Here is a 20,803-nt window from a genome sequence, read left to right as displayed (position 1 = left end):
GTGTTGAGACCTGCACTGGGGAAGGGGAGGTTTTTTGGTAAGTGCTTCCTGAGTCTCTCCCTCCCCCTTGCTCTCCATGGACAGGGTCCCCTCAGCTTTGTGGGTTCCCTCAGGCTCTCCCAAATCTTCCAGGGCCCACCACTCACTGTTGGGGAGGCCACGCCTAGAACTCCCGAGAACGCTCTGGACACAAGTCCCAGCATGGAGGAGAGAGAAAGGCCGGACAGCCTTGAGCTGCTGGCACTCGCTGAGAGGGCCATGGGAAACCAGAGCGCCACACTTGGGATGCCTGTCCCTTCAGAGGCGTGTTCTAGGGTCTTTGGCTTCATGTGGCTACCTGGTGCAGAGAGGACCGTAGACGCTCAAGAAAGAGTGACTGAATAAGCAGATAAATTAAAAAAGTTGTATTCTTTTCCTACACCGATCACCTCCTGTGATCACAGCTTGGAAAGAAGTAGCATGGTTCAGAGTTTAGACTATAAAAACAGAAGTAACTCAGATGTCCTCAACCTCTCCAGGCTTTAGCTCCCATGGTAGTCTGAATCTCCGCCTTACTTAAACACAGAGCTCAGATTCTCTTCCCATGCTTCACCCTTGCCCACTTATTTCTGAGAAATCCTGGGAGACCACACACCCCACAAGCTAGTCCTGGTTGGTGCATGTCCCTTTGACTGGCAACATCCTTGTCTCCCCTGACATCAGTATCTTAAAAGGAGGCATGCTATTAGGAGTGCAGACATTGGCATTGGTCTGGCTTTGAACCCCAGCTCAACGGTGTACTGCCAGTCAATGTCTTTAATATTCCTGCGCCTCATTCTCCTCATCTGGAAGATGGGGATACCACAACACAAGGCCATTTGAGGATTAAAGTATTAACATATGTAAGGCACTTAGAAGGGCGCCTGGTACGTGGTGAGCACTACATAAGTGCCAGGCATCATTATTGTTGGCATCTGGGCCTGCCGACCTGGGCCACAGCACAGTGTCCTCCAAACCAATCTGTACCAAAGACAGATGGCAGGCTCCGTCCAACAGGCATAAAGTGCTTTTAATCTTCCAAGTGATAGTTTTCCAGGTTGCAAGAAGTCAAGATCTAGTCCCCTTCAGGCACCTCATTATACCATAGAAACAAGAAAACAGTTCAAAGGATTTACTGATTTTAGTGAATAATTGACATGTAGAGAATTTTAAAAGAATAAAAAGAAGGGCACCCAGCTGACTCAGTCAGAAAAGCATGCGACTCTTGATCTTGGGGTAGTGAGTCTGACCCCCATGTTGGATGTAGAGATTACTAAAAANAAAAAAAAAAAAAAAAAAAAAAAAAATTAAAAAAAAAAGAATCATCTCAAAAACCCCCCCCAAAAAACAAAAAGAAATTGACCACCTAGCGACACCACTGTTTCCAATGTACCTATCAAAGGCATGGTCCTCGACCCAGCTAAAGACTAGTATTGATTAGCAAATCACAGATTGAGTGCATTGTAGAAATTTGGGTTTTTACCCTATGGCTTTTTTTCTTTTTAAGATTTTTATTTATTTATTTGACAGAGAGAGACAGAGAGCGAGGGAACACAAGCAAGGGGAGTGTGAGAGGGAGAAGCAGGCTTCCCGCCAAGCAGGGAGCCAGATGCGGGACTCGATCCCAGGACCCTGGGATCATGACCTGAGCTGAAGGCAGACGCTTAATGGCTGAGCCACTCAGGCACCCCTACCCTATGGCTTTTAATTAACAAATGAGTACCCTCCTTCATGGGCAAAGGGAAGAACATTAAAATAGCGTTTGTTGATCGTGACATAGTTGACCAATGTTTGCTCTTTCCTTGCCAAGTCAAATCTGTGTCCGGTTTACTTATTTATTAATAGGTTTCAGAAAACAACTCCCTACCTGATAGGCAAACTATTATTGCACACAGGCATGGCGATGGGCATAATCCCTTATCACACCGACCATCGATTTGCATTGGGTAATTTTGAGATGCACACTGTTGTATCTCCACCCACCTGCAAGCGGCCGGGCATGTACCGTTGCTGCGGTGCAGTGCGCCCAAATAAAAACTGAGTTGAAAGAAAAGATGAGCTCTGCAGACTAAGATTAAAAAATTNAAAAAATTTTTTTTTTTTTTTTTTTTTTTTTTTTTTTTTTACAATTGCCTTGGGTATTTGGATCGAGGCTTGGATGGAGAATCATGTGTTAAACTGTATCCGGCTCTCATCCTGTTTCATTCAGAGGAGGCGGTAGGAAATTCCATGACTGCATATTCTCCACTAGCTACTGTTTTACCCTCTATAGCAGCAAGTCGCTGCCAGCATTATTTATGCCTCCAGAATCTTCAAACGTCACTGTCATTTTCTCTATTGATAAAACAAGTTCCTAACCTCGTGGCAGTCAGTTGTGCGAAATGCTTTCCGGTGGGAAGCCAGGCCTGAGAATGAAATCTCAGTGGAAGGTGTCACATGGAGACGCTTCAATCGAACCCAACTCACTCCGTCGCCACGTGGGATTGGCTCCGCACCTTGTCTCCAAGATCCTTCAGCCGCGCGAAGCGCAACATGGAGACTCCCAAGTTCATATAGTCACCAAAGATTTCATATTTAGTCAATTCCCCTTTGCTCTCCAAACCATATCTCCTTTCTGTACTTTTTTCTTCTTTTACTCAAATCAGGAAGTATTCACTTTTCACAAGAACTTCCCCCATCATTTCACTAATGAGGAGGACGGGGTAGTAAGGAGAAATTGAAAGTGGGGAGGAGGAAAAGTTGTTTGCATGTTTACCTCTAGGGACGCTACATCTATAAATGTTGCCTCTCTAACTCCCAAATTCCCAAATCTCCGAATAATTTCTATTTACTCTCTTCTTTGCTCTTAATGAATTTGCTCCTTGTAAAACAAAGTAATTCGGAAGCAGTTCTCCTATTACCTTAAAAAAAAAAAAAAGCAGTAGCTGTCAAAAAGCCAAATTGGCTTGATCTTCCAAGCAGACCTGAGATAAAAGGGTAGTTCCGGTTCTCTTACTAAGATTAGGAGCTGAGGTGTCAAGGGCGGCAGCAGCGATGTTCCCTCTGAAAGCATTTCAGCTCTTCTGTGGACCACCTTGCCTTCAAATGCAAATTTAAACGGTCTTCATTAGGAAGCATTAGTTCCCTTTTTAACCTCAAGCATCAATGCTATTTGTTATAGGCAATTGCTATAATTGGACTCTGTGCTGCCAATACCCCACTAACGTTGTCTCATGGGTGTGGTTGTAGGGGTATCAACCTCCTGAAATTCCCACTGGTAAGGTACTTTCCTTGAATGAAGACAGGTTTTTCTTTTAATATGCAAAGATATATGTCAGAGGGCTCCATCAACCCCACTGCTCATCCTCTTGACTCTCTCCAGTTCCTTTCACTATTGCCGAAATGAAGACACTTGAAGATTCTCTCTGCAATTCCCAGCATCCCAGTCAGGTGTCCTCATCCCTGACACCCGCAGTGGACATCTCGCTGAGGTTATAGAAAACCAGTTAACATCAATCGCTTTGCTCACTTTTGCTCGTGTGCTTTCTTTGACCTAGAATTCCCTTTCCTATGTTTCTAACACTCTAGCCAGTCTTCCACCTTCAAAAGTCAACTCATTTTTTAAGACTTGGTCAAAATGCCCATTCCTTTGTAACCTTCCAAAGCCCCCCTTTCTTCCCTCTGCCCATCATCCACTGATGCATCTATTTTTCTAGACATCTAATAAAAAGCGATGGGTTAAATCGGAGGTTCTCAACTGGACAACTCCTGCTCCTTACAAACCCCTCCCCTAGCAAGAGATCTTTGGCATATCTGGAGACATTTTTGGTTGTCACAACTGGGGTGGGAGCTATTGGCATCGAATGGATAGGAGCCGGGGATGCTGTTCACCTTCCTGCAATGCACGGGGAGCTCCTTCCCTCCATCCCACACAGAGTCATCTGGCTCCAAATGTCAACAGTGCCAAGGTTGGAAAACCTTGGGTTAAACAAGAGCATTTATAACAGCTCCACCTCTAAGTCCCATTAAGTTGACAGGTAAAGTATTTTAAAAGATTTTAAAAGATCAAAATGAAAAAAGACAAAAGTATAGGAGACGAGACAGAAGTGGGCCAAATTTTTGCCTGTGGAAAGCTGAGAATGAAGTGGTGGTTGCCTTAAAGAAGCCATTTAACCTAAATCACTTTGCTTCTCATTTGCTCTGAGCTTTCTTTGACCAAGAATCTTCTTCCTTACATTCTAATACTCCAGCCAAGCTTACAGCAGCCAAGACCCAACTGACTCTAGCTCAAACGAAACGAAACAAAACAAAACAAAACAATCCAACTGACTCTTTAAGACCTGGTCAAAATGCCAATTCCTTTGTAAACCTCCCAAAGCTCCCGTTTTCTCCCCCTCTCCATCATCCACTGATGAATTAATTTTTCCTAGACATCCAATTTAAAAAAAGATGAAGAAGGTGAAGAATATGAAAAAGTGAGGAAAGCTGAATCTACCTCTTTTGAGTCAGAGGATGGTGCTTGAAAAGGCACACCCATTCATAATGTAGCAGCCTGGAAAGACTCGGGAATGGAAACCCCAGGTCACAATTGTGCAGTGACACGTAGGGCTGGAAATAGCAGGATTCATCCAAAACCTTACTGAAATCATTAAGTAGGAATACCCGGTTTCTTAATTTCCTCGAGAACCAGGTAGCTTCCCTTTGCCCCTGGGTTTATTCTCCAGAGAAACCAAATGGGAAATTTCTATTGAGGACAGAGGAGGGCAAGTAGATAGCTCCTTGCTGAAGTCAAGGGGGTCAAGTGCATACTGAACAGTGAGACCCATAACTGCCTTCCCTCTCTTGACTCCCAGAAAAATAGAACTTTCAGTAGAAAAGACTTAGAAATACACATATTGAGGAGTACCCCCATTTGGGTCCCACCTAGTCACCTTTTGGTAAAGCCTACAAATCAACAAGTCCTGTGCAGACGCACAGAGCTTTCATCAGCTTCTTAGTGACTCACTCTTTTTTTTTTTAAGATTAAAAAAAAATTTTTTTTAAGAATCTCCACACCCACCATGTGGCTCGAACTCACAACCCCCAGACCAAGAGTCCCACACTCCACCAACTAAGCCAGCCAGCTGGGTGCCCCTTAGTGCTTCACTCTTAACTATAAATGGACAACCAAAGATTATCAGACATTAGAAGAAAACTGATATCGGGGCACCTGGGTGGCTCAGTCGTTAAGCATCTGCCTTTGGCTCAGGGCGTGATCCTAGAGTCCTGGGATTGAGCCCCACATCAGGCTTGTCCACTGGGAGTCTGCTTCTTCCTCTCCCACTCCCCCTGCTCGTGTTCCCTCTCTCACTGGCTGTCTCTCTCTCTGTCAAATAAATAAATAAAATCTTTTTATTTTTTTTTAAAGATTTTATTTATTTATTCGACAGAGAGAGAGACAGCCAGCGAGAGAGGGAACTCAAGCAGGGGGAGTGGGAGAGGAAGAAGCAGGCTCATATCAGAGGAGCCTGACATGGGGCTTGATCCCATAACACCAGGATCACGCCCTGAGCCGAAGGCAGACGCTTAACCGCTATGCCACCCAGGCGCCCCAATAAAATCTTTTTAAAAAATTAAATTAAAAAACAGAAGAAGAAAACTGATATTAAAGACAGAGACCAAAACCAACTGAACAAACAAACAAATGGAAAAAGAACTCAGAAGAAACAGAGACTGTGGGTCGAAGGAGCAAGAGATGACTTGAGAATGACTCTAATAAGATGACAGAAGATTTGAACAGCACGACCTGCCAGTCTGGCTTCGTTGGCATTAATAGATCACTACAACAACCACTGCAGAATATGCATGTGAAACGGCTCGGCTCCGAGAGAGGATTGGGGAGTTAGGGGTGGGGACACCAAGCAGATGATGGCTGAAGAGGGAACTAATTGGCTGGAGGTGGGGAAAACCAAAATGATCAATACAGTTTCATTGTTTGCTGCAAAGTAAACACTTGGGGGGGGGGCTATACCCAGAGGTAAACTCTCTTCTCCTTCTCCTCATTATATTCCCAGTATAATCTACGCTGCTCTCTATGCTTTATGTAGTATTCTATATTTCATTTGAGAAATATGAAAATGTGTTGACAAAATATGTGGTTGACTTGGGGTGAAACCAGGGCTTCCTGTGAGAAGTCAACCATACTCGGGCTCTAGTTCCAAGTCCCACCCAGGATTTTTAAGGCAGCAGACCAGCTTCAGCCCAGATTGAACCATTCTTGCAGACGAGAGCCAGGTGGGCACCCTCAACCTGACTGCCGGAGAGAGAGAGGCCGCTGAATGGGCACCATCACAAAGTTTCCTCAAATCTACCGGTCGGCGGAGGGGAGCCGTGGAGTGACCCTGGCTTGGGTGTGACTGCCTTTGGAAGTCATCCCCAAGTGCGAGTGTATGTGACGTTAGGTGCACTTTCTCCAAGACACTCCCTCATAAAATCCAGGTGGAAGGATGATGTGTGGACACACCTAAATACTTGAGAAATCAGATTCTGTCCTGGAAGGGGAAAGCAGACCTCCACAGAGAGGAATCCCACTCCCTAGCCCCGGCCTCACCTGCCGCTGTGGGTTTTCCGGGGCCGGGAGTCCCTCTGTGGTGGGGACCGCCCAGCAAGCGCTTCCCAAAGCTCTGACCCCTGCGAGAACACAATGCAAGGACTGCGAAGGAGACCTGGGGGCTGACTATGCAGCAGGGACACTGCAGAGCCGGCCGACCCCAGGGGTGGAGAAGCAACAAATTAGTGGCAGGTTTGCAAGGGTCTGGGATTAGGGATCATAGGAGGCCTGAAAGCCACAGGAGTCTGTCTGTGGTAGGATGGCTCTGGCCCTCAGACCAGAGTACGATGGTGTGGTCAGACGCTGGGCTCTGCATGGCAAGTTGTGGAGCATGCATCCTCAGAAGGGCCAAAGACCCCCATGGGACACTCGGAAGACACTGCAGGTACTCCTAGCCGTGTAAGTACAACTTTGAGAATCAGACCTAAGGAAGGGTTTATAGCAAAACAGAAAAATGAATGTACAAACAAAAAACTTAGATTTCACCAGGAAATAGAGAGATGCTCCCTGATGGTGAGGTTAATTCAAGAGGAGGAAGTCGGGGTGGGGTGGGGGGGGTGCTCCCAGGGGACATGACTGAGCAATGTGGTTCTGAGGCACAGGGCGGGTTTAATGAGGTGAGCCTCAGTGCTCTGAGACTCTGACACTCTCGGAGTGACGGCCGCACACGCACCCCTGCCTCTCTCACCTCCTCCCCCACCTTGCACACCGCAATCGCTCCCTCCCTGGCCTCCTTGCTGCCCTGAAGCATGCCGGCTTGTTCCCACCTGGGCATCTTTAGGCTTGCTCTTCCCTCCTCCGACTCCTGGCCAACCTCCCCTCTCCTCCTCCAGATGGACTCTGCTTGGGGTCCTGCTTCCTTTACTCAGTCATTTAGATTCCAGGATGGTGGCTGCCCTTCCTGTCCGAGCACCTCTCCGCCCCAGCCCGGCCAGGCAGGAGCCCCGCTACGCGAGCCACCTGCTAAAGCTGGGTCTGTGTCTTGTTTTCTCTTCCCACACTTCTTACACAGAAAAGTCTGGGAGATGAGTTAAAGGTGGCACAGACGTGCCAGGTGGAGGTGTAAACATACGGAAGAGGAAGATAGTTTCATTAGCAGCAGAATGTGCTCCTAGGGGAGGCGGACTTTGGGTGAGTCCCGGCTTCGGTAAGCCGGTGGACAGGCCGAGCCTCCAGGGGCCGAGCGCCGGCAGACCCCACAACCGGCAGAGCCACACAGAGCTTACGTGACCCCGCGGAAACGACAGGGAGATCCGGGGCCTGCCTGAGGTGGGGGTTGACAGGAAGACCCAGGGTGAGGAGGCCTAAAGAGACAGTATCCGAACAGGTCATCAATTAAGTTGCTTACTGTTCCATGTGTGAAGGGAACCCCCCCCCCACCTGCTCCCCTTCCAACCCTCAGTGAATCTAGATGGTTTGTTTGCTTAGGTGGCGGAGAGGCTGGAACGCTGAGCCCTGCTTCCCGCCGCCCCAGGCGGAGCCACCCATAGCTCACATGGTCGCTGTCCCCCTTGGGGCAGGAAGTTCATTTTCTTCTCCCTTCACCTTCACATGGTCTCTCCTCTGTGTATGTGTCCTAACACCCTTGTTTTATAAGAATAACAGTTACATTGGCTTAGGGCCCATCCCGATGACCTCATGTCACCTAATTACCTCTTTAAAGACCCTCTTTCCAAATACGTCATATTTTCAACCTACGAATTGGACGGAGACACAATTCAGCCCGTAACACCCTCCAGGCAGGGCAGCTTTTTTCTGCCTCATTACTGAGAGGCCCCTTATTGTTCTCTCGGTCATCACACTGCATTTGTTCCTTCCCCTCTATTCTTTCCAGAGATTTCCCCCATGTATTCCTCCCTTTCTGTAAAAGCTCATCCTTCTAAATTTCCTATGATCACTTAGAGCCATCTTTTCAGAAACAGACCTTCTCAGAAATGCATGCCACAGGCTGTTCTATTCTGGGTTTTTGTTTTTTTAATTTTATTTAACCCTCTAGAAAAAAGCCAAGAAACCTGAAACTCATTGTTCTTGAGAAAGAAGTGCTATCTTTCCTGTCCCCGGTCCAGACACTCGAATCCCTGGGGCTCTCTTTCAGCCTCTGCCCCACCCCAACCCCGGGCTGTCAGCAAGGGCTTGGGAGCTGATCTGAGAATGGCCCCGAGACTCAGAGCACAGCACCATGATTCCAGCATGTTGCAGAAGAGGGACGAAGATGGGATAGCCGTCGGCAGGGTCTGGGGGAAGCAGCCCCAGGAAGGAGCAAGCACAGGTGAGGCAATTCTAGCTCCAGGCCAGTGAGAGCAGCTTAGGAAGGAAAGGTCCACGAAATGCTTCCTGGGAGCTTCGCCTGAGTTGTGAGGATCTCCACGGGTCTCCTTACAAGCAAACCACACTCTAACCCCCAGTCGACACGGTCCCCCAAACTCACTGTGCTTTCCTGATTCTTTGCTGCAGCTAAAATCCTTCCTTCTGCCTGGACTATGCTCCCTGCCCCAACCCCAACCTATGGAACACCCATCCATTCATGAAGATCAAGTTCCAATCGAGACCTTTATTGATCATCAAGGAGTGAAACACTCTCCTCACCCCTGAACTCTTAAAGCGTTTCATTGATTCTCCTTCCCCTGAGGGTGTCACTAGAAAGAGGGAAGAAGCCCCCTGCCATAGGGGAAATACAAGGGGTTGGGGATGATAATGACAATGATGATACATATTTGTTGAACATGTATGATGTGTTAAGTGCATGCTAAGGGCATTTCTCATTTAACCTTCATGACTCTCAAAAGTGGATATTATTATCAGTTCCATTTTTGCAGAGGAGGAAACAGCAGCTCACTGGCATTTGTCACAGAGCAAGTCAGTGGAAATCAGAATTCAATGCAGCTTAGCTGACTCCAGAGCCCAGGCTCTCAGCCGCTACATACCTGGTCCTGAGATTAATTATCATACCTACCAGCTTTGTGACTGTACAGCTCAAACTCTCTGAACATCAGTTTCCTCATCTGTAGAATGGAATAATAATACCTTGTTGGGGTTGGCAGGAGGACGAGATGAGACCGCATGTCTGAAGCCCCGTGCACAGTGCCAGCTCTCTGTAAAGGGTGGTTTCATGGTGATTCACAGTACATAGAACTGGTGGGCTCCCTTTCTAGAATGTAAGCTCTTATAGAGTAAGGAATGAGTCTGATTTAACTAGTGTTCCCCCAGCTTCTGGCAGAGTGACTGGTGCGTGATATTTATCAATGGAATATGTCACTAATTTTCTTCTCTTATAAAAGTTAAAAATAGAAAATCCGCCTGGGATGGATTACAGAGTAGCCTGTGCAGTAACAAAGCATGGGCCACCTATCTTTTCGATCCTAACGTTTAATCTAGAAACTATGCAAGAGGGATTTGCTGTCTTCTAATCGCTTTCTAAATCCCAAGAGAATTTCTTGCAATAACTTCAGTATTTTGTCTGGCCCAGAGCCTAGAGAGCCAAATGGAGTGACCAACCATCTTGGATTGCCTGGGTCTGTCCTCGTTTCAGCACTGAAAATCCTGCATTCCAGGAAACACCTCAGTCCTGGGCAAGTCCTGTTGGTCACGCTAGAGTCCAACAAGAAGATTCACTGTAGTCATGATGATAATTTACCGAACACTGACTACTTACGAGGCACAAGGCAAGTGCTTTAGGTGTGTACTCTTACCCCGTCCTGCCGGCAACTCTGGAAGCTAATGGTTCTGTGGAAGCAGATGCGCAAGTTCACAGCACAGACCTAAAAAAAAAAAAATTCTTAGGAAAGAATTAAGCTTCAGAAAGAATCTAAATAGTTTTCCATTTAGGGCTTTTCCCAAATAAGGTTCCTCTCCCATGTGGTTTTTGGAGGGGCACAGGTGTTCGTATTTGCTTTCCCCAGAAGTAGCAGAGGGAGGAGCCACGTTTCCTGTTCATCGCATTTAATCTCGCTTACTCAGCTGCAAGTTCTCTTGCAGACATCTTGGACGTGCGGGCTTTGCATGATGACATGAGACCATAACAAGGACCATGCAAACTGAAACTCTGCTAAGTGATCTTAAGAATCAATGAGAAAGTTATGTTGGTTTGTGATATTTAGAAATTTTTTGTCAAAATGTTAAAAATTCTGTCAACTATAAATGTACAGGACAATGAAAAATGGTAAAACTAATATTCGTTCAGTAAATGGTAATTTAAAACATTAGAAACGTTGAGAATCGAAGTGTTGTAGTGCTTGGCCAAAAACTTATCAAGAGTAGTGTGATCAATGCTTGTCCTCTCATCATGTAACTCATGATATGGAGCAAGCATTTTTTTTTAAAGATTTTATTTATTTATTTGACAGAGGCCGCCAGCGAGAGAGGGAACACAACAGGGGAGTGGGAGAGGAAGAAGCAGGCTCCCAACGGAGGAGCTCGATGTGGGGCTCGATCCCGGAACACTGGGATCACGCCCTGAGCCCAAGGCAGACGCTTAACGACTGCGCCACCCAGGCGCCCCAAGCATTTTTTTTTTCTATGCCTTAGAAAATTGTCACTCTCTAAGTTTGGATCAGTTTCCCACTTTTTCTCCTTTGCACTTTCAATATTGTAAAAGATATCTGCGAATTCCTTTAGGGTAAGTATTTTGCCCAGAGTGCTTCCTCTGGGATATCTTCATCATCACAATCCTGTCCTCCTTTGTGTCAGTAAGTTCACCTTCACTTAGTTTCTCTGTCTGCATATCCAGAACCTCTCACATTTAGCTATTTCTTCTATTCATGTTCAGTTAGAGGTCACTTCCAACATTATCCCTTTTTGTTTCCTTGCTTCACTTTCTTTTTTTTGTTGGCCACTTCCTTCTTTTGATTATCCATTTTTGGAAAATGTCACAGGAGTTCATCACTGAGAGACATGGAAGAAACACACCTAAAGTCTTTGTTGTCTGTGTGTAAACTTAACAACAGCTGCTTAGTGACCAATCACCAGCAGACTTCGAAAGAAGTGATCTGATTATTCTTGATCATACTGTATATATTATTATGTAGGGCCTTGTGGAATGAAGGGCTAGCAAACAAGCTTGTGATTTTTTTTATTTATACAATTTCTCACAGTTAACATATCATAGCAGCTAAAATTAAAATGTTTTGTTGAGGTCTGGCGCTATTTAACTAAACTGTGGTAAATTGAAATTTGTGCATGTTAGAACCAGGCAAAGTGAAGACTGGCAGTACTTAAACACTTCACCTCTGTACGTTTCTCAATCTCATAAAAGCCATCTATGAAAAGTCTACAGCAAATATTATTCTCAATGGGGAAAAGCTGGAAGCCTTTCCCTTAAGATCAAGAACACGACAAGGATGCCCACTCTCGCCACTATTATTCCACATAGTACTAGAAGTCCTTGCAACAGCAATCAGACGACGAAAAGGATCAAAGGTATCCAAATCAGCAAAGAAGAAGTCAAAATGTCTCTCTTTGCAGATGACATGATACTCTATATGGAAAACCCAAAAGAATCCATGCCCAAACTATTAGAAGTTATAGAGCAATTCAGTAATGTGGCGGGATACAAAATCAATGCTCAGAAATCAGTTGCATTTCTATACACGAATAATGAGACTGAAGAAAGAGAAATTAGGGAATCCATCCCATTTACAATAGCACCAAAAACCATACGTTACCTTGGAATTAACTTAACCAGAGACGTAAAGGATCTATATTCTAGAAACTATAAATCACTCTTGAAAGACATTGAGGAAGACACAAAAAGATGGAAAAATATTCCATGCTCATGGATTGGAAGAATTAACATAGTTAAAATGTCCATGCTACCCAGAGCAATCTACACTTTCAATGCTATCCCGATCAAAATACCGAGGACATTTTTCAAAGAACTGGAACAAATAGTCCTTAAATTTGTATGGAACCAGAAAAGGCCCCGAATCTCCAAGGAACTGTTGAAAAGGAAAAACAAAGCTGGGGGCATCACAATGCCGGATTTCGAGCTGTACTACAAAGCTGTGATCACAAAGACAGCATGGTACTGGCACAAAAACAGACACATCGACCAATGGAACAGAATAGAGAACCCAGAAATGGACCCTCGGCTCTTTGGGCAACTAATCTTTGATAAAGCAGGAAAAAACATCCGGTGGAAAAAAGACAGTCTCTTCAATAAATGGTGCTGGGAAAATTGGACAGCTACATGCAAAAGAATGAAACTTGACCACTCTCTCACACCATACACAAAAATAAACTCCAAATGGATGAAAGACCTCAATGTGAGACAGGAATCCATCAAAATTCTAGAGGAGAACATAGGCAACAACTTCTATGACATCGGCCAGAGCAACCTTTTTCACGACACATCTCCAAAGGCAAGAGAAATAAAAGATAAAATGAACTTATGGGACTTTATCAGGATAAAGAGCTTCTGCACAGCCAAGGAAACAGTCAAAAAAACTAAGAGACAGCCCACGGAATGGGAGAATATATTTGCAAAGGACACCACAGATAAAGGACTGGTATCCAAGATCTACAAAGAACTTCTCAAACTCAATACACGAGAAACAAATAAACAAATCATAAAATGGGCAGAAGATATGAACAGACACTTTTCCAATGAAGACATACAAATGGCTAACAGACACATGAAAAAATGTTCAAAATCATTAGCCATCAGGGAAATTCAAATCAAAACCACACTGAGATACCACCTTACGCCAGTTAGAATGGCAAAGATAGACAAGGCAAGAAACAACAATTGTTGGAGAGGATGTGGAGAAAGGGGATCCCTCCTACATTGTTGGTGGGAATGCAAGTTGGTACAGCCACTCTGGAAAACAGTGTGGAGGTCCCTTAAAAAGTTAAAAATTGAACTACCCTATGACCCAGCCATTGCACTACTGGGTGTTTACCCCAAAGATACAGACGTAGTGAAGAGAAGGGCCATATGCACCCCAATGTTCATAGCAGCATTGTCCACAATAGCTAAATCGTGGAAGGAGCCGAGATGCCCTTCAATAGATGACTGGATTAAGCAGCTGTGGTCCATATATACAATGGAATATTACTCAGCTATCAGAAAGAACGAATTCTCAACATTTGCTGCAACATGGATGGCACTGGAAGAGATAATGCTAAGTGAAATAAGTCAGGCAGAGAAAGACAATTATCATATGATTTCTCTCATCTATGGAACATAAGAACTAGGAAGATCGGTAGGGAAAGAAAGGGATAAAGAAAGGGGGGTAATCAGAAGGGGGAATGAAGCATGAGAGACTACGGACTATGAGAAACAAACTGAGGGCCTCAGAGGGGAGGGGGGTGGGGGAATGGGATAGACCGGTGATGGGTAGTAAGGAGGGCACATATTGCATGGTGCACTGGGTGTTATACGCAACTAATGAATCATCGAACTTTACATCGGAATCCGGGGATGTACTGTATGGTGACTAACATGATATAATAAAAAATCATTAAAAAAAAAAAAACAAAAACACTTCACCTCTGCCTACTCCCCTCTGCTGCTAAGTTCCTCTTTACAAAGAATCTATTTTCTGTCCCTGTGGATCACTTCACCTCTATTAAAATTGTGGAATGCAAGTGTGGGGGGCAGGAATCAATATTCAAATCATGTTTAGACCACCCAACAACTGGATAATGCATTATTTTTAGTCTTTGAACTGGAAATATCAAATAGCATTTGTTGAATGCCTCTATGTGCCAATAACTGTCAGGTTCTTTAACACAATTTTCAACAATCATCACAACATATATTTGGGGTATGAAATATTATTTTACAGATGAGGAAACAACCTCAAAAAGATGAAGTAATTGGACCAAGGTTACAGATGAACTGGCGGGGCCGTATTCTGACATGACCTTGTCTAAATTCATGTCCTTGCTTCTGTTCTTCTCTATAATGCTTCCCATAATACTTTAAGTCATTACCCCTTCATTTCCTACATGAACTGGGCAACTGTAATTTCATACTTTAGTGCTATTTGTGATCCCTGGTATTGTAACCAACACAGCATCTAAATGAATAATTCTATGGACTAATCCCAGGGTTCTGGAAGACCCTCCGTAGGCATCCCCAATTATTCACTAAAGTTTTATTGATAGCTCAGAAGGAAACTGTTACAATGTTTCCAACATATCAGAAAAGAAATGAAAATAAGAATTTATTTCTCAGCTTTCCTTTTTGATGGTGACCATGGTTACAGAGCAGATCCCCCGATCTGCTTGGGGAGACCCAGTTCAGAATTTCTCTATACATAAATTCAAAAAAGAAGTCTGAAAGAATCAGGCTTGAAGAGACAAGATCCAGACACCCTCCTAAACTCTGGTTCTTAAACTCGGCTGCACATTGGAATTACCTGGTCATCTTTTTTTTTTTTTTTTAAAGATTTTATTTATTTATTTGACAGAGATAGAGACAGCCAGCGAGAGAGGGAACACAAGCAGGGGGAGTGGGAGAGGAAGAAGCAGGNTAGCGGAGGAGCCTGATGTGGCTCGATCCCAGAACGCCAGGATCACGCCCTGAGCTGAAGGCAGACGCTTAACCGCTGTGCCACCCAGGCGCCCCTACCTGGTCATCTTTTTAAACTACTAAGGCCGGCACCCCACCAACCCCAAGATTCTGATTTCATTGGCTCTGGGTGAAGCCTGGGCATTCAGATTTTTAAAAGCTTCTCAAGTGAGTCTAACACATAGCAAGTTTGAGAACCATTGACCTAAGCAATCTAATGAGAAAAGGTTGCCACAGATATTAATGGAATTATTTATCAATACTTGGAGTGTGTTTTTACTGGAAGAAGTTCCAGCTGTGAATGATAAAGGCTAATATGTGTATCACTAAGTCAATATGGAGGGTATTTTTTCGTCAGAGATAGGTCGAAAAATAAAATGGTATGCAACTTACATAAAAGCAAACACAAGATGGGGTGCCTGCGGGGCTCAGTCAGTTAGGTCTGCCTCTTAATTTTGGCTCAGGTCATGATCCCAGGGTCGTGAGATTGAGCCCCATGTGGGGCTCTGTGCTGGGCATGGAGCCTGCTTAGGATTCTCTCTCTCCCACTTTTTCTACTCCTTCCCCACCACATGTGTGCACAGAAGCATGTGCTCCTTCTCCGTCTCAAAAAAAAAAAAGGAAAAGAAAGAAAGCAAACACAGGACAATGGCATATGCATGTATGTGTGTGTGTATAAATGAAAACTGAGAGTGGCCTGAGATTGGGTTGATGGTCAATGGAGACTTAAGCCTTATCTATAAGAGAATAAATTATTGTATGACTTTGTAGTTAAGAACAAAGTAGGTTTTAAAATTTATTGCTTTGGAGGTTTCGTCTTTCTTTGTTTTTTCTAAAAGAAGTGTTTTCATTTCTTTGAGCTACAACCCCCAGGTGGATGCTGCACTTTCAGGGGGCAGAGTCCTCAGACAGTTGAAGATAATGTAGGAAAGAGGAAATAAACAAAGACTAATTTAATTTTATCCCAGACTTTGGCATAGACACAAAAAAAGAAGTCATTCTTTTTCCCAAAAGAAAGGGCACTATTTGTGCCTCTAGAGACTGTCTTGTTCTGAATCATTTCCCATCTGTTTTGTGGGAGAGATACAAGCTGACTTTTTTTCCCAACCATCAGAGATTTTTTTTTTTTAATCGAGGCACTATTTGAGTGACTAAATAAAGTGCAGGGAAACCTCCTGAGCAGAAGTGAGAAAAAATATGACAAAGGGGCTTCTTGTATATACTTATAATAAATTGTGGGGAAGTTATCTAAAATGTTTGCACAGGATGGTCCATCCTGGGTTGTTAGTTATTGCCAAGAAAGAGGACCTTGAAGATATTATACACTACAGAACAGAAGGTGGCCAGAAAGAGCATAAGAAAAATAATAATGACAAATGTCACTTATTGAGTGGGTATAATAGTCTAGTTATCATTCTAAGCCCCTTGCCTCAATTATCTTATTTTGTCCTTACAAGGCAATATATTATGATCAGCGTGATTTTACAGATGAAGATGAAATTAAGTAACTCACCCAAGTTCACACGCCTGGTAGGGGGTAGTGTGGTTCCATCTCAAAGCTCTTGGCCACTGTGCAGTGCTCCCTCCCAGCAGTAAAGGCCGTGTTTGCCCCAGTGGGCATTGCAGAGTATCAGGCACAATGGCCGCAACGATGGCAAAAACAACTCCATGGGCAGATTTACAGAGCAAAACTAGTTTCTTTACTAACAACATGTCTATAATATGTTGCTATGAATCAAGAATCTGAAAGAGATGGAGAGCACATGATTTGACTCGAGAGTTCTATTTTCACAGATCGTATTGAAATACACTGTGGAAAACGCTATTGAAGGAGACTGAAGAGTTTCCTTATGGAGAAAATGCAATGAATCTTTTGGGGAGAGGTAATGATGGAGGGGCTATGGCAGTGATTGTGGTGTACTTGCCCCTCAGAGGCTCAGCAGGGGGAGGCCCAAAGCTGGATATGGGGAGTGGAAGGTGCTGGAAAGTGAAGACAGTGCAGACGTGGAAACTAGGGAGGAGACAAAGCAGACAGTTCAAAGCAGTATCTGTGGTCAATATCGAGGAAAGATATCAGTGGTCAGTCGATGGCTATAACTCCCCACAAGGAGTGAAGTAAGGACTAAGGCAGATTTGAGTTTCTGGAATAAGGACAAAAGGTGGGGCATGGGTATCAGGCACCAGTTAGAAGTTAACACATAAAAACTGGGCTTGGAGTCAGGATTGATAAATGGCCAAGATGGCATCTTATTGTGCCACAAAGTAAGGAAATACTGAAAACAAAACAAAGCAAAACAAACAACAAAAAAACCCCAAAAAACAAAAAACCCCAACTCTACATTGATGAGGATACATCAGAAGGTCATAGAAGCCAACTGAAAGAGCTCCCAATGGCCAAAGCCAGAACACGTTAAGCAACAGAATAAAGTAGTATTGGATTCTAATCCAAGGTATAAAATTAATATCCATGCATCCATACTGATATACTGATTGCATAAATAAATAGGGAGAAGAGAGAAATAGCCTCTGCAGAAAAATTCCAAATAATTTATGTAGGTACTCCACTTTCAAGGAAGGAGCATGTAAATCCCTACTCCTTAAGGGTAGGTTGTGCATAGAGACATCTTTCCAATAGATAGAGTAGGGGAAGGTGGGGAGATAATAACTTCACAGGGATGAAACTGACGAACACTACCTTTGCTGGGTGATCAAGGTCGATGTAACAGTGACAAATCAAGTCGATGGTATGTACACTTAATACAATGTAACAAGAATGGCACTTTACCTCTATGATGTTCCTTTAAAAGCCCATAACCCCAGCCTAATTGTGAAAAAAAATTCAGACATTGGATGAATTCTGAAAGAGGGCCATCCTACAAAATAATTAATCTGTTCATCTCAAAACTGTCATCAAGAGTCATCAGAAGCAAGGAAAGTCTGAGATATTGTCACAGCTAAGAGGAGCCTAGGTAGATATGACAAGTAAAAGTAACGTGACATCCTCAGTGAGATCCTGCAACAGGAAAAGGACACAATGTAGAAAGCAGACGAATCCAAATGAACTATGCGCTTTGGTTAATGATAACTAGGGGAAACTAGGTGAGGGGTCTATGCAAATTCTATCCTAGCTTCTCAATTTTCCTGTCATATCAAACTGTTCTTCAAAAGCAAGGTTTAGTTTTTAAATAGTCTGAGCTTTCAGTTTCACCCCTCCCCCATCTTATGTTTAGGCCTGTTGTGACTTGATTGTTTCCCCTAAAAATTTTTTTTATTGAAATCCTAAGCCCCAGTAACTAAGACTGTGACCTTCTTTGGAGAGCAGGTCTTTACAGAAGAAATCAGGTTAAAGCGAGGTCATTAGGGTAGACCCTATTTTAATATGACTAATGTCCTTATAACTAGAGGAAATTTGGACACAGAGATATGCAGAGAGGGAAGAGACACAGCATGAAGGTGACCATCTACCAGCCAAGGAGAGAGGCCTGGAACAGATCCCTCCCTCACAGCCTGCGGGACGAACCAACCCCACCTTGATCTCAAGACTTCTGGGCTCCAGAACTGTGAGACACCACATTTCTGTTGTTTAAGCCACCCAGCTTGTGGGGTTGTGTCATAACAGCCCCAGCAAACCAATACAGGGCTGAAGAGAAGGACCTAAACTGCCTTTGCCCAGAGCAGAGGAAATAGAAGCTGATGCTGAAGGAGCTCGGTTGGAAGGGTGTCTTAGTCTTAGACTTGGTGGCTTATAATCAACCAACCTTAATTTCTCAGTTCAGGAGGCTGCAAGTCCAAGATCAGGGTACGAGCAGGTCAGGTGGAGGCTCCCTTCTATGCTGCACACTGCCAACGTCTTGGTGTGTCTTCACATGGTGAAAGGGGCAAGGGAGCTCTGTGGGGTCTCTTTTCTAAGGACACTAATCCCATTCATGGGGGCTGTTATGAAGTGAGGCAGACCACCTGGCATGCAGTGCCCCAAAGACAGCTGAAGGTCAGCAGCAAGAAGGACAAATGGCCTCCTTCCTCATTTTTGAAGTACTGTGCAAGTTCCCAGGATCCTTTTATAAACTTATAGAAGAGGACGGTCTCCCAAAACATGCTTCCGATAAAATTTTCCAACCCTTGAAAGAAAAGGCTCAGATCAACAATTTGATTTAAAATGTGACATTTCTGATTCAGTAGTTGGGGGGGGAGTCAAAACTTAAAAATTGTTATGAAAATCAAAATCACTGGGGCGCCTGGGTGGCACAGTCGTTAAGCGTCTGCCTTCGGTTCAGGGTGTGATCCCAGTGTTCTGGGATCGAGCCCCACATCAGGCTCCTCCGCTAGGAGCCTGCTTCTTCCTCTCCCACTCCCCCTGCTTGTGTTCCCTCTTTCGCTGGCTGTCTCTGTCAAATAAATAAATGAAATCTTTTTAAAAAAATCAAAATCACCTACAATCCCACTGTCCTGTATCCTTCTAGTTACTCTATGTATCTCCAGAACACAGGCTGGTTCTTGCAGACAATTTTACACCGGGCAGAAGGCTGGCACCTGCCTCTGGGCTGTGGCGCACTTTCTCTAGGTCCTTTGTGCTAGTACATTCATGCAGAATCCGGAACCAAGGCTTGGATCAGGGGTTGTTGCCTGAGGCTTCAGCTGGGCCTCGGGTCCCACCAACCAGGTTCAGGCCATTTCTCACACCTTCTCTTTCATCTGTGCCAGAGTTCACAACCACTTTTGCAGAGAAAAGGCAGAGACACCAGCAAGAGTACCCCGAGACCACGTGGAATTCTAAAATAGGACCCCATCTGGCTTTTCCTGTCCCTCAAGACCACCGGATCAGGTGGGTCCCAGGTTCATCCTTACCCCAGACTCCAGCAATGTTCTCCATTTTCTGAAAGGGTAGGTGCACAGCACGCATGCCTCATCCTTTTTCCCATCTGTCAGCACATACTTGTTCTCACCATTGGAAGTCAAGGCTGAAAAATCTGATTCGGTTACACGTGGCTTACCAGCACAGTCTACTGGTGTGCGCAGCAGATTTGATTTACGATAAGTATGTTGAAAACGTCAGTTTGGTGCTTTGAAGTGTGGTGGGGGTAAGGGGGCAGCAGCTGCATTGTGTTCTGGAGAAGAGGGAAGAAATTTTGTCTGTTTTTCACATGAGAAAATTAAATTCACAGTTTGGTTGCAAAGGAACCATAAAAAAAGTCACACAAACAGACGTTTGGAAGAATCCAAGCCTTTTGCTTTTCCAGGAGCACCTCGATTTGGAGTGTTTGGAAATGAACCAAATATTTCCAAGGAAGTAAAAGTGAGCCTTCCTTGTTGACCCTCCCTCTTCCCCCCACCCTCTTCCTCTTTTCCCCCTTCTTTCTTCCCCATTTCTTTTTTCACCAGCCCTTCAGCTGCCATTTGTACGCCTGGAGGAAAGCGAGGCAAGACTTAAACTAAATCAGTGCTCCTCTCCAACCCTTATAAACCAAAGGGAAAAAAAACTTTCAAAAAAAGGTTTCAAATGAGTGCATGCATTTCCAGACCCCTGTTTCAGCAAGGGCTCTCATTTCTGATAAAGGCAGAGCTTTCCGAGATCACGGGCTAGCCCAAGTAAGGAGATTTAAAAACCCTGACAACCACTAGTCTTGTTTCATGTCATGATTGCACCATTGGTTACCCTGATGTTGAATCAGCATTCTGCAGACCACATAAAGTTCAGGTCTATCTTC

Source organism: Ailuropoda melanoleuca, chromosome 11 (genome assembly GCF_002007445.2).
Source record: "Ailuropoda melanoleuca isolate Jingjing chromosome 11, ASM200744v2, whole genome shotgun sequence".
In the NCBI taxonomy this organism is placed as follows: Eukaryota; Metazoa; Chordata; class Mammalia; order Carnivora; family Ursidae; genus Ailuropoda; species Ailuropoda melanoleuca.
This window is presented reverse-complemented; position numbering follows the sequence as displayed.